The following is a 14,733-nucleotide window of genomic DNA, read 5'->3' as shown; positions in this document are numbered from 1 at the left end:
CCAGGATTTAAATTAGACGTAGTAGCCTTATAGTTGGAAAATTATGTCAAATGATGAAGGCTATGAAAATGATATCCAACAAACGAAATTGTGCAATGAATCAATTTTCTTACAGTTAGTGTTTGGACCAGGGGTGTAATTTTTGAGGGGGAATTGGGGCTTGTAAACCCACCCATAATCAAAAACCAGCCAACCACCCAATAATCATAAATATTAACTGTTATCAAACATAAAGAAGGGTTCCCAACCCCCCACAATGTTTAACCCAAAGTAACACCCCTGGTTTGGACACTTATTGGGAGTTTGGTTTTGGACAGAGAATAATGGGACTTTTCTCAATGCAGAAAGCTGTTCAAAATGTAAGGTTGGTGCGCCCCCTTGAGCTCAGTTCCCGTAGTGTAGTGGTTATCACGTTCGCCTAACACGCGAAAGGTCCTCGGTTCGAAACCGGGCGGGAACAAGTCATGCTTTTTAACTTATGTGTGAAGCTATGTCAGTTTAGACATCGAATGAGATAACTCATGTCTTATTCAGGTGGTCGCACAACTTGACATAAGAAGACAGTGAAAAGAAGACCTTCACCAAGTTTGAAATTCTTAAACCACTGCCACATAACTGTGTCCTTAGTAAGATTTGGGGAATTCCTTCCCCAAGCTAAATTGAGAATAATTCAGACTCAGATTCACAGACATACTCCAGAAGCCTATAACATGTGTTTGAAATGGCCTGTAGATTTTTAGATATCTCTGGTAGCCTTCTGGCACTTCAGTTTACATTTCAGGGTTTTCCTGCATTCACAACAGCAGAGGGAGCTGTTTGTTCAAATAGGCCCTATATTCATCAATTGAACGCATGTCTGAATATCATGATTAAACATCAGACCATTGACCATGATAAGTATCTACATTTTTTACATCTCTTGCCAAGCTGATTTGTCATCATTATGCCCATACACCATAGATGTCTTTGATGATGCCAGCGAGTAAATACAAATGCCCATGTACTGTGCAAACTTACTGTGGCAGCAACATCCTTCTAATCCTGTCTAAACTGGCCACAAGGAGGAGTTTGAACTGATGTCATCGTCTGTCCCATCGGTCAAAAATGACCTGCTCAACCACTATCACACTACCATCAAAAATGCCTAGTCCATCAGTATGTCTTGTTTCTCTTTAACAAATTTCAAATTTAGGCAATGATTTCTTTCTAATTTTTACACTGCAGGTGTGGTGGATTTGACCTATTTGTATTCTTAGTCCTTTTGTCTTAAAAACCTCTATCAGAGGTCTCGAAGCAGACTAAGAATACTTTGAATACAGTATATTAATTAAAATGGTGAATATCAAATGTATGTCCCCCAAAGTTTCCTGCTTGTAAGGGACGTTATGGCTGCAAGCAAATATAAGCATGCAGCCATAACGTGGTGTTTGTGGATCACACCAATTTCCCTTTGAAATAGTGCACAGGTAGTACACCCTTTAAGGAATGGCCACAGTAAGACTTGCACTCCAATCTCTTGCGAGAATGAATGGATTGGCTCAAACTTCCTTTATAACGTCAGCAGCAGCGGCGGCAGCTCATTCTTAAGCTCTGAGTGCTCTAGGGCCGCCTCACACCTTGTCCTGCTCGAGTGGGCCCCGCACACGGCCGCTCACTCACCTGTGCGCTGATGCGGTTGTCATGAACGATGACAACGAGTCACCGGGGCTGCGGGACGGAAAAAAAACTGCAGAATGCGATCTGACATGGCTGTCTGGCTTGGTGCAGAAAGCAAATGAAGCAGTACTGAAGGACACCTCAGACCTTGTGGCCTGAAGCTCATTAGGCAAACTAGGAGCTAATGGGCCTGTCTGACTGGACTCTTTTGAAAATGACAGTAATTAAATCAGGGATTAATTGGCTGATTAAAGTGATTGGCTGCTTAAATAATTGTCCTCCCAAACTGGGTTTAGGTCATCTAATTAGTAATTAATTGACACCTACACACCCTCAGATGGAGCAGAGGGGCTGCAGTGAAAGGATGGGGGGAGGAAGGGGTAGCGTTAAAAGGGAGAAAGAAGAACAATAGATCTATAGGGGTCTGTTACAGAAGAAATTCTCATCTGCAGAGAATCTGGTACAGACCCTGCAGAAAAACCTTTACATATTTTTCAGGCAGGGTTTTTTTTGTGAGAAGTAAGAATTATGATTATGGATTGAAAATCCATAAATTGGTCTCACAATATAGTCACCACAAAGCAAATTTGCATTTACATTACATAGATATTTCATGTTTTGTATTTTGTGTCAGTATATTTATGTCTTTGCCTTTTATGCAGTGAACTTAGTTTGGCCATTGTTGCATGCAGGTGTGGTCACATTAAACAGCACAATTCATCCTCATTAATGATGGCGAGATGATTGAGAGTGCAGATGGCATGAAATGTCCCCGTTTTGTTTGATTGCATAAAACACTTGAGAGGCGGCATGTTCAGCAACGAGGGAGCAAGGAAAAGTGCTGGGTATTTATCAGCCTGACCCCCTTTAACACGGCTCAGTGCAGGGGTTTATCTGACTAACCACTCCACCTCGCTCTGAGCAGAATGCGAAATTAGGCTAATTCAAAGTAATTTCTCAGTTTTTGACCCAACTGTTTCGTGACTAATTTGAATCCTCTTTATTTCTTTCTCTCCATCTTTTTTCTGTCTCTCTCATTCTATCTCTCTCTGCATTCCTCTCCCACACTTTGTCCTTAATCCTTCCAGAAGAGGGGCTTCACGCACGAGTCATAGTCAGTCTTCTCTTCATCAGATGAATCATCGTTGGACCCACTCGTCGGCTCCCCGCGCTTAAGCCACCCAACAGAGAGAGAAGGAGAGAGAGAGACAGAAAGAGAGAGAGAGAGAGAGAGAGAGAGAGAGAGAGAGAGAGAGAGAGAGAGAGAGAGAAGAGAGATAGATAGAGAAGACAGAGGTAGTACGAGAGGATTAAAGATTTCTCATCACCATGGCAACTGTGACTGTACTAACGCATTGTGAGCGCTGGGGAGCGTGGCTGCCCCCGAGGCCTTGAGATTCACCCGGGTTGCGGTTCAAATCATCTCAACCCACTCAAGCATTGGCCCGCCATATAGGCTGGCATAGTCTCAAAATCAAGCGTGTTTAACATATCCTAACTGGAGGAAGCTCACAGTGCAGGGCATGTAGGTCTATGGGTGATTTCTGTAAAGCAGAGGCAGATAAATTGGAGTGAGATCAGAGGTGTCTCCGCAGTGGTCAGTAAAAAATGTAGAAGCAGCTTTATTTCCTCTTTCCATTTTTAACCTGTCGGACCTTTTTCATTCCACACTGTGATACAGACTAGACTTGAATTAATTTAATAACTTTATCACACATTATTGCTGGGCAGACTAATCACTTAGGATACTCAGTCGGTGTAGTATTAGTATGGAAAAATAGCTTGGAGGCAGATTTCTTCTGCTCCATCAACGTAATGAAAACATTGTAAACAGGATGTATGGAGCCGGCAGGAGGGCAGAGTAATACCAAGCGTTGGCATGGGGATGACGGGTCAAGGTCAAGTCATTATTTTGGGGGCAGCCGTGGCCTACTGGTTAGGGCTTCGGGCTTGAAACCGAAGGATTGCTAGTTTGATCCCCGACCAGTAGGAAAAATGTGGGCGGGGGAAATGGTTGAGCACTGCTCTCCTATGCCCACATCCACGGCTGAAGGTGTGAGGCACCTAACCCCTCACTGCTCCCCGAGCGCCACTGTAGCAAGGCAGCTCACTGCTCCGGGTTAGTGTTTTCTTCACCTCACTGTGTGTTCATTGTGTGCTTCACCTCACTGTGTTCACTGTGTGCTCTCTGTGTTCACTAATTCACGGATAAATGCAGAGATCAAATTCCTTGTATACGCAAGTATACTTGGACTATAAACCTGATTTACATTTACATTTGCATTGATGATCGAGTTTAGTCACTGCCAGTCCTGTGACTGTCATTTAAGATGAATTTATAGTCATTGCAGATGGATTTTCTGCACTGATCTGGGCTTCCCATACTCATGACATCTACAGAAATAAACTGCAGTACAGTGTGCATTAAGGTAAGCAACACATGTGGGTAAAGTAATAGTGGTAGGTATGTACAGTATGTATGTGGCATATGCTTCATTCAAGTTTTAGCTGATAGGCACTGATAATTACACAATTATCCAATGTTTCTATTTTATATAACTATTTTATATGAATGTGTGTGTGTATGCAGTCTACCACCCGATGTGAAACTGCAACACACACACACACCCGCACTGTTATCTGTGCTGCCATTGCTGTTTCTGTCAGACTGTAATCCACCACCTGCAGATAGAAAAGGATGAGGAGTGAGAGATTCTGGACATACACACACACACACACACGGGGGAATGCCATGCACAAATACATGCATGCACTAAATTGCACACATATATGCATGCAGTTGTAAGCTCAAATCCCTGTGTGTAGAAGAGAAAAGATACGGAGACACTCACACATCTACACATGAAGACAGATTAACAGTCATTTGTGCATATCCACAACACGATCATTCATTTTTGTGTGTAACTGCAAGGGAGAGTGACTGAAAGAGTTTAAATATGATGTGCCGTCTTTCCCCTCACCTTTATTCCACACACACACACACTGGCTCTTCTTGTCATCTAAAAATAGCCTTGTCTTAAGTGCAGAATCAGTGCTTCTCACTGGTTGGCAGCCTTCCCTTGGCAGTCCCTGGGCACAGGGATCTAGATCGTCATTAGACAGCAGGACACTACAGACACACTCATTGTCACCCTCCACTTTCATTTGGGTGTCAGATTTCTTTATTTGCTATGATTTCTGTCTTCTACTCACGTATGAGGGGCCAAATTGCCAGAATAGCACACAGGCTTATAGCAGCACTGTGACTTTTGGATAACCCACATTTCTATCCGCACAGGCATTGTGGTTTATGCCAAAAGATTGTTCCACTCTGCAGAATCAACAGCATGGCCATGTTTTGCCCATCTACACCATTATCGGTTCTCAGAGAGACACGATCATGTGTGGGCTCCTTAAGAGCATAGGAGACTTCACAGAGCATGTCAGTATGGCTGAATGTCAAATAGAACTCATGTTCTTGGAATGACTTTTCTGATCTTGTATCTCCTTTATGATACAAGCATGAGCTAAAAAGTAGGACAGACCATTATAGAGAACCAGTCACTTTTAAACTCTGTAGGCAGTTTCACATCCAGCGTATACGCTATACTGTAGTTTTACATTAATGTGTCCCAGTATGGCTCCATCAGTCTAGCCATGAGGAGATAAGAACAGGTGCAATAAATGCTGAAGGTCTGGGAGTCGATCCTAATTCATTCTATTCAAATCAGAATCGGACGCCAATGCATAATGCATTTCCTCAGTTCCCATAATTGAACAACAGAGAGAACGAATTATCCAATCCCAGGGCGCTATCAAGCCAACCAGTCAGGCGGAGGTGTGTGTGGCGGGTCCACGGGAGCAGTGAAGAGGGCAAAAGGTCAACTGCAAACAAGAGGAAATTTTGAATTAATTATGGCAAAATCAATTGCTGTCTTTCCCTCATCCCCACTTTGCTCCCCTTCTCCTCCAACATCCTTCATGGTCTCTCTCTTTCTCTCTCTCACGTTTTCTTTACCTCCTGTCTCTATCCCCTCTTTCCTCTCCCTTTCCCTTCTTTATCCCGTTATTCTAATCAAGGCAACCATCATGTAAGGAGTTAAGAGTGGAACAGACCCATGGGACTAGAAGCCCACTTTCCTTTAATAGCAGTCTAATGCACACACACTCAATTATTCATCTGCCTCAGTGTGTCTCCTTTGCCCCCCGCCTCTTCCTCCACCACTTCCTCCCACACACTCGTCCCTCCTTGAGCGTGATGTTCGGGAGCGAAGGAAGCGCTCTTGCCACCCTCTCACAACCCACGCTGCCTTTAACTGGGCCAGGGGAAAGTGTGCCAAATGGCATCTGCCAGTCAAGACACACACACACTGACTGGAGTCACGGACACGAAAATGTAAACTACCGTATTCTTGTACACATATAATGCTTGCACAGACATACAAGCATACAGTACATCTCTCTTTCTTTCACATGTATCAATACATCCTGAATACACACTGCCAACATTGTCCCTGTTCCTAATCACCAAGTCAACCCATGCTCACAAGTAGCTAGCCACTGGATTGCTATGTAGACAAACCACAATCACTGAACATTGGTTGCAAGAGCTAGCTGCTAATGCTGTTGTGGAACCACAAATCAATAGCTCTGAGCACTAAGCCTTTAGCTATTTGTTTAGCACTATTGTAAGTAAGAGAGAAAGAACCAGCCCTTTCACACACAGAGACTCTCTCTCTCTCTGTGACACGCGCGCACACACACACACACTATGACCATCTATTTTGCAGTTTGGTTTATTGATATGTTTTGACCATATATAACCACATCCATTTCTTACTGCATCTTTTATCTGTTATGAGCATTTTTTTAGCTTATGCTTCCTAGGATTTATCAGACACATTTTATGAGCAGCGGCCGTTTAATCGTAGTGTGCCATATGCTGTTAGCTCTGGTGGCTTAATGTCCGTTATCCGGAACAGTCTAGATACCAGTTGAAACACACTTTAGAGCTGACCCACACGGTATACTGTGTGCCTGGAAATATAGCTAGATCACATACACAGACAGAGAGAATGAGACAGAGAGAGCTAGCAGCCCACATTTCATATTACTAGCAGCAATATATGTACATAATCCCTGTCCACATGCCCTAAGGCTGCTTCAGCCTAGACTCCAAAATGCATCTATTACACACACACGCACACATAAAGTCTGTCTCTCTATTTAACTTCACGCAGACAAACACACAGACACACGTAGGGTAGAATAAGTTCATCATCTCTTTATTTCTGTAGATCTTCACACTCTGGTAATGTCTCCCGAAATCCTCTCTATCACACACACACACACACACAGGATGGAATCAGTTCATCTTTTTATTTTAGACAGTTCTAAACACTGTATTAATGTCTCCTTAAATCTTCTGTCTCTCCCTTTCTCTCTCACACACACACACAGAGAGAAAAAGAGACATGAAAGAAAGATACAGAGCAAATTATAGAATCAGGGCGATTAAAAGTAAGAGTGTGGGTTTCCTGTTCATACACGTGTGTATGTGTGTGCTCTTCCCTTAAGGAAGACGAGTAATTAAAGCGGCATGAGTTAATGTGTCAGGTGTGTGCGTGGGCGTGCACGAATGAGTTTGTTTATTTATGTGTATGTGTGTGCAATAGGATGTGTATGTGTGTTAGAGAGAGAGAGCAAGATGGAGAGAGTAAGAAAGAGAGAGAGAGTGTGTTAGAAAAAGAGGTGGAGGTTAGTGCCTGATGCCTGCAGCAGACATACTCAGCTCCACGCTCTACTTCCTGTGGAGCAGTTAGGTCAGTAGAATAGCCGTTCCATTAATCAACACCCCTTAAAACGCACATAGCAATTAATCAATGAATCAATCAGTCAGCCAAATAAGTGCTTATGTCACATTGGCCCAGTGGGGCAACATAAATTCCACAGTAAACAATGCAATAACAGTCCCAGTTGGGCTGAGATATCCAAACGTGCAAATCCATCAATACACTTTCAAGTGTCAGCCTTTTAAACGTATGCATGGATTAACATAATAAAGATCTGATCAACTGCCTTAAATGTGATGTCACTTTTTTTGTGGGGACATGACAAAATACTAGATGTAAATATGACCGACGCTCAGTCCTGTACATCCTCTCCACGAAAATAAATCACGCTTGTCAATTTGTGTCCATGTCCTATACTCTGTCCCCTAGTCTTACAACTTTTTGTATGCTTGTATGTGCATGCCTGTGTGTGTGTGTGTGTGTGTGTTTGCGTATGTGTGTGCCTGTGTGTGCGTGCATGTGTGTGTGTGTGTGTCTGTGCGGTTGTGTGTGTGTGTGCATGTGTGTGTGTCTGTGCGTGTGGATGTGTGTGTGTGTGCATGCGTGTGTGTGTATGTCAATTTGTCTCCATCTCCTAAAGAGCCTGACAGATATGGGATTTTGAAGGACGATATGATTTCGATATTTGAGTTTTTCCAAAACTGATAACCGATATCTCGGGCGATAGTCATTTTTAACAAATGCAATGTAAAAATGTTCTAACAAAGTTCTAATCAAGGTGGGGCATTATGTATTTGTATAGGCCTATATCTAATTTCCTAATGAAAGGCTCTTCATATACAGTCATTTATTTATTTTAAGAAATAATGAGTGAAAGAGTGTATAGAACAGAAAGAATAGTAAGAATAAAAGAGGTCTTTGTTCTGTGATAACCACATTGCCACAATCTACATTGTGAGCAGTTTATACTTAATGACTCTCCCTTTATGTAGGCAAAACATTTTACGTATGATCAGTTACTTTACTTTACTTTTAGCCTTTGTAGCCTAAACCATGCTCTTCCATACTTGAAACACCTTTGTTGAAATGCAAGAAATTGAAGACGGAAACTAGGGGGTAGTCTAGTGTGTGTTTGGGAATGAACGTTAGCTCTGATGCTCACATTTATTTTGTGTAGACTTTTTGTGGTCTTAACGCAACATTTTACAAAGCAATGACAGGGCCACCAAGGACTGTGAGCGTGTCAACAGCAGAAAAACCTATTTGGCAAGCAGAAGTGTCCCAGCCCACTGATGCATCGTAGACAGGTAGCCTTTGCCCTGCTGTGGCATTAGCGAGCGTTAGCATTGTGGCTAACTAACTTAGCATGGGTTGCCAATTTTATGTGTATTGCATGATGTACATTAAAAGATGTGTGCTTGTTTTACTAAATAGTGCATCATTTTACAAAATTGTGGACCCATAAGTGTCAAATGAACACACTAAAATGAGTGTGCTATTTACTAAAATGAATGCAAAATATACTACATTCTATGAACCAGTGGCGCTGGCAGGCGTAGTCCTGTACACACTGTGCGTACAAATTTTTCACAGCTTTATTTGTTAAATCATTCAATATTAGCCTACAACAATAAAACAAAACGTGTGACAACTAGCCTATAGTTATTGACTCATGTGCAATCTGAATATTGGCATTATTCCGAATAAAATCAGAATATGGTGTGCATGGAAACCATAGACTATAAAATATGAAAACGTAGCATTGTCATGACATAATAACAATTGTCCTGTGCCGGTTTTCGGGCGTGGCTTTGGATGGGTCAATTCTGGCGCTTAAAAACACAACGTTCCATTTATTCATAGGATAATAGCCTAAATCATTCAGTCATGAAAAGAAAACAACAGCAGCAGCTTAATATTTTTCAGCCGTTTAACCGTAACGTTAAAAGACTGTTCTTAGCATTGATGCTGACACTGACAGCAGTGAGAGATTGTCCTCTACGGTCACGGTCTACACATGTTTAAAATGTTGAATTGTTTGCTTTCCTCTGTAGGCTTATTTAAAAAAAAAATAAAGCACTGTTTTGAACAGAGATAGCCTAGTTGTTTGTCTTGCACTGTTAAACTCTGAGCAAGACATGTCATCTCACGCTACTATCAGCATAATATATGTCCCTCACACCGTGTCTCAAACCAAAAGTGCATTCACTGTTGGGATAGTGATGACAGACAAATCGAAAGGGATAAATGACAGCAGCAAGGCTGCCCTTTATCTCATACAAATTGTGCATTCTTCGTTCAAAAAACTTATTTTACTGTTTGAGTTATTCTCAATAATACGGAACAAAAGGCATTCCGTATCAATACGGAACACATGTTTTTCCTTTGAAATACAGGACTATTCCGGAACGGTTGGCAACTCTAAATTGACAGTCGAAGGAGACAATTACAGTGCTGTTATCAATTTGCTCGGTATAACCGCGTTTATGTTTCACAAATACACCATAAATCAAACTAGCCTCAACAATCACTCACCAATGCTAATGTTAACGTTATTTTACCAATGGGCATAACATTAAGCTGGGGTAAAATTAACGTTCCTGCAGTAAAAACCAAGAATAAATGTGATTTACATTTCACCCTGAAAATCATCCTACCATGAATACACATGTCACAAAGCGGTGAAACCGTAAGCTACCGTTGCGTTGTTGTTGTAGAAAGTCACAGTGAAGAGGAACCAAGTCAAGTAATGCTATGCATGTGTGTCTTGCAGCAAGACGCTGCGCCATCTGGTGAACAAACTATGTAACACCAATACTGGAAATGCAGGCTAAATGACGGATCAATATTCGGTTTTCCTTTATTGATTTATTTATGAATTATTTATCGGCCGTTATAATTGCCTATTTGGAAAATGCCTAATACGGGCATGGGGTGTGTACTTGCGTGTGTGCCTGTGTGTAATGTGTGTGCCTGTGTGTAATGTGTGTGCGTGTGTGCCTGTGTGAGTGTGTGCATGCCTGTGTGTGCATGTTTGTATGTGTGCGTGTCTGTCCATGTAGGTGTGTGTGTGTGTGTGTGTATGTGTGTGCATGCATGTATGTCTGTGTGTGTGGATGTGAGTTTGTGTGTGTGTGTGTGTGTGTACGTGTGTGTGTTTATATATGTGTGTGTGTTTGTGAGAGAAAGTGTGTGTGAGACAGTCCTGCTTTGTAGCTCCTCTCCTCATCATCCTCTACCAGCAACCCTTCACTCAACACCACCATCTATAGGCCAATAGGTGTACAGTCACTAAATGTACACATAAATTCATTTATTTTATGCAAATCACAAATGAGTGGTTATGGGAAGTTGATGCAGGCCCTTAAGACCAACATACCATACAAATTCCGTCATCCTAGAGGCGGTCATAATAGCCTAATCCATGAAATCATACAGAGAAATAATATATCACTTCAAATAATGCAAAAAACTGAGATATGTAAGAATGTTTCTCAAATACGTGAGTGGAAAATTAGTGAACATGTGACATGTCGGCATTGGTTTGACGGAAGCTGATGTGGTGTGACATTCAGTACGAGTGTTATTTTGTCCTTTGCAACTGAAAAATAATCTGTTTGAAACAGGAATAGCATTTTGCTCCCAACCCACCTCTGTAATCCACTCTAATACTGATTGGCACACAGACAGTGTAGTCTTGTAATGATGCCCAGCATGCAGACGGTTGTCAATTCGGTTATTACGTGATGATGCAATAATAGGCTAATACATCTTTTTCCGGGTCCAGCGGCTTTTAGAGCCGCTCGGTTTTCTCCACAGACAGTAAAATAAACTATTTGTTTCCGCTATTCAATGCAGCCTTTAGGAAATTTGTCATCCTACTACTCACTTGTTGCCTCAACCTAATACAATCCTATTTCTGCGGAAGCCTGCACGTAACCCTTGAATGTATCATCTGACTGCACAGCTACAGTAGGCTAATTGCTCTGTTAAAGTTAACCGATTTTGTTTCACCCTCAATAAAACGGAGGTGATGGTGACAAGGTTTACAAGTTGCAAAAACCAGCTGGCTGCGCTAGTAAACGTTTTTTGACCAAAAAGCTGTTAGGCCTGTGACGTCGGACTTAACAACCGAATATTCCTATCTCTTTTTGTGTGCAAGAATGAGATGACGAGTGTGCCTTCATTCTCAGATTCTTTCTCAGTCTTTCAACAGCAGCTGTAATTTATAGTGAAGGCATCCTATGTGTCTTAGATAAGGGCTGTATAGTGATAAAGCACAGTTTTGACGTTTGCATACTAGACTATTGTTTTTCATAATGACATTTTTATTTCCCTGGTTGGACCATTAGGATAAGTTTTTTTTTGTAGGGATGAGTTTGTTTTTCACAAGTCAGCAGAGTTTTGTTCAGCGGCATCTTTAATGGTTTTGAGGCGAAAAACATAAGGCTGGGTCAGTTATGCAGGATTAATGATCAAATATTTGCACACTAACACAGAAAAGCCCAAATACATACACAAACACACACACACACACACACACACACACACACACACACACACACACACACACACACACACACACACACACACACACACACACACACACACACACACCAGCAGCAGCAGAGGCATCAGTGGGGGGTCCAGCTGCTCAACTGTGATGAGACTTTAGTTATTCCAATGAAGCACTGTACAGTGTGTGTGTGTGTGTGTATGTGTGCGAACATGTGTGTGTGCGTGCAACAAGGGTCACCTTGTGACTGAGTGACCACATTCTGTCCATTGAATATCCCCCCCCCCTCTAAACACACACACATACACACACACATGCAAACTCTAGCACACATTCGGTAGGCACAGGGGATGATCCACCACGCCAGAATAAGAGCTTTAAACCATAAACAATTCATTAGAGCAGCCTGCCCCCCCCCCCCCCTCCCACACACACACACACATAGAGGAACATAAATCTGTCAAAACCTTCATTAAAGAGCCATGCCCTGCAAATCCATCAAACACACAAAGCAAAAATATATGCTACGTACACACATGCATGCATATAAATGGACGTAGGTGTGTTCCAACACACACCAATCATCTATCATACTTGTTGTGATTGGCATCTTTTATTTTGTGCTCTCTTTCATTCACACACAGTCACAGACACACACACACACACATATACACACATATACACACACACACTCTCATCCACTAAAGATCCAGACAAAGTCAATCCATCTCTTCAGGTGATCTCACTCTTTGGCATTCATCTCTTTGCACACATGCTCACCCCTGTCCCCCCACACACACACACATACACACACACACTCACTAATTTCGCCAAAGAGCTCACTGTGTGTGTCCTTGTAAACCGTTTGCTGTACTGCAGTCAGTGTGTATCTGCAGTGTGTTTGTGGTGCCTGTGCACACTGTGTCAAATTGTGCACTAGCCTGGGCTGCAGTGGGGCTATGAGCTGGCTGAGGCAGGAGAGTGTGAGGTGGGGGGGAGGACAGGGCAGGGGAGGGAAAGGGGGCTGTTTGCCTGGAGGTTTAAGGGGCATCAGAGGCTAGAAGCCCCGGTGGAGTGCATGTCAATCACAGAGATGGGATGGGGGAGAGGAGAGGGGGTTGGAAAATGGACATAATTGCAGTCGTCTAGGACTGTTTTAGCATATATGAGCCATAAGAGTGTGTGTGAGAGAGAGTGTGTGTGTGTGTGTGTGTGTGTGTGTGTGTGTGTGTGTGTGTAAATGTGTGTGAGAGAGAGAGAGCGAGAGAGAGTGTGTGTGTGTGTGTGTGTGTGTAAATGTGTGTGAGAGCGAGAGAGAGAGAGAGTGTGTGTGTGTATGTATGTGTGTGTGTGTCTGTGTGTGTAAAAGTGCTGATAGGACAGTGAGTGACATTAGCAGTAAGGGGGAAATGACCTTGTAGGGGAGAGAGACTCCCAAATGCCACACTGCACTGAATCTTCTCTCTGCACGCAAGGTAGGTGCGTGTGCATGTATGCGCGCACACACACAAATAAAACACACACACACACACACACACACACACACACAAACAAACAAACACATACATGCACAGAAGTTGTTATTGTTACTATTTATGGTCATTCAAAAAAGGGCACACTCGCACACTTCGTTCACTTCTAGATACATACTCACACACACACTGACACACTCCACACCATTTTTAAGCAGACTGAGAGAGTGTGATTGCATGATTGACACATTTTCTTCCTTTGAAAGGATTAAGATTTATAAGCTATTTTTAGTGCCATAATCCCCCGAATACTGAGATTTTATGAGGAAAATACACACGCACAATTTCTATCCCTGATGAAGGTGCTTATATTGGGAGAAGGGACTAGAAGCTGCACCCTTGTCGGTGTGTGTGTGTGTGTGTGTGTGTTTTGAAATCTGTGGGAAGCCAACCAGTACATTCCTTGTCCCCTTGGGAAGCTGCTTTCTCCATATTAATTAAAGGACCAGCCATGTAATTCACCGCATGGCTCTACGCTTGCTGTAATGAGAAATAGTGGACGAGAAATCAGGCCAGTGGCAACTGGACCTACTAAAATAACGCTGATGCTGTTTGACTAGCTTCCAGCAGAACAGCGTGCTTTGCTGTCTGACCGTGTGCTGGTCACGTTTTTCCTCCAGATTTGGGTGATAAGACAGAGGTGTGTTAGAGTACAAACACTGGCTGGTATGGTGGCCTCACGATGTGTCAAACCTGCTTTATCTGATGCATTAGAGGCACAGTCCTACTTCTGACATTTCACTGTAGCACATTTTTTTCATGGCAGTATCAAAGGATGTGCTCTTTTGCACCTAGTAAATTAAGCCATTTAATAAATATAATGTAGCTTCTTCTTTGTGTACACTGATGTGTGTGTGTGTGTGTCCAAGGTAGTTTGTGTACACTGATGTGTGAGAGTGCAAGGTAGTTTGTGTACACTGATGTATGTGTGTGTGTGCAAGGTAGTTTGTGTATACTGATGTGTGAGAGTGCAAGGTAGTTTGTGTACACTGATGTGTGTGTGTGTGTGGACTGTATGTGCATGGTAGTTTGTGTACACTGATGTGTGTGTGTGTGTATGTGCATGGTAGTTTGTGTACACTGATGTATGTGTGTGTGTGCAAGGTAGTTTGTGTATACTGATTTGTGTGTGTGCAAGGTGTGTATACTGATGTGTGTGTGTGTGTGCATGGTAGTTTGTGTACACTGATGTGTGTGTGTGTGCGCAAGGTAGTTTGTGTATACTGATGTGTGTGTG

At 42.5% G+C, this 14,733-nt stretch overlaps 1 non-coding gene across 1 annotated transcript; it reads left to right on the top strand.

Moving 5' to 3' along the window:
• The first annotated feature begins 387 nt into the window (after window positions 1-387).
• Window positions 388-460, top strand: trnav-aac (transfer RNA valine (anticodon AAC)). The gene has a single exon. It is a non-coding gene; the product is annotated as a tRNA-Val (tRNA).
• Window positions 461-14,733: the final 14,273 nt, after the last annotated feature.

The sequence above is a fragment of the Alosa pseudoharengus genome, unplaced genomic scaffold (assembly GCF_046254945.1).
Source record: "Alosa pseudoharengus isolate Yale_2024_CS ecotype anadromous, Long Island Sound unplaced genomic scaffold, YU_APseudo_1.1 YU_APseudo_1.1_scf_13, whole genome shotgun sequence".
NCBI lineage: Eukaryota > Metazoa > Chordata > Actinopteri > Clupeiformes > Clupeidae > Alosa > Alosa pseudoharengus.
This window is presented reverse-complemented; position numbering and strand designations above follow the sequence as displayed.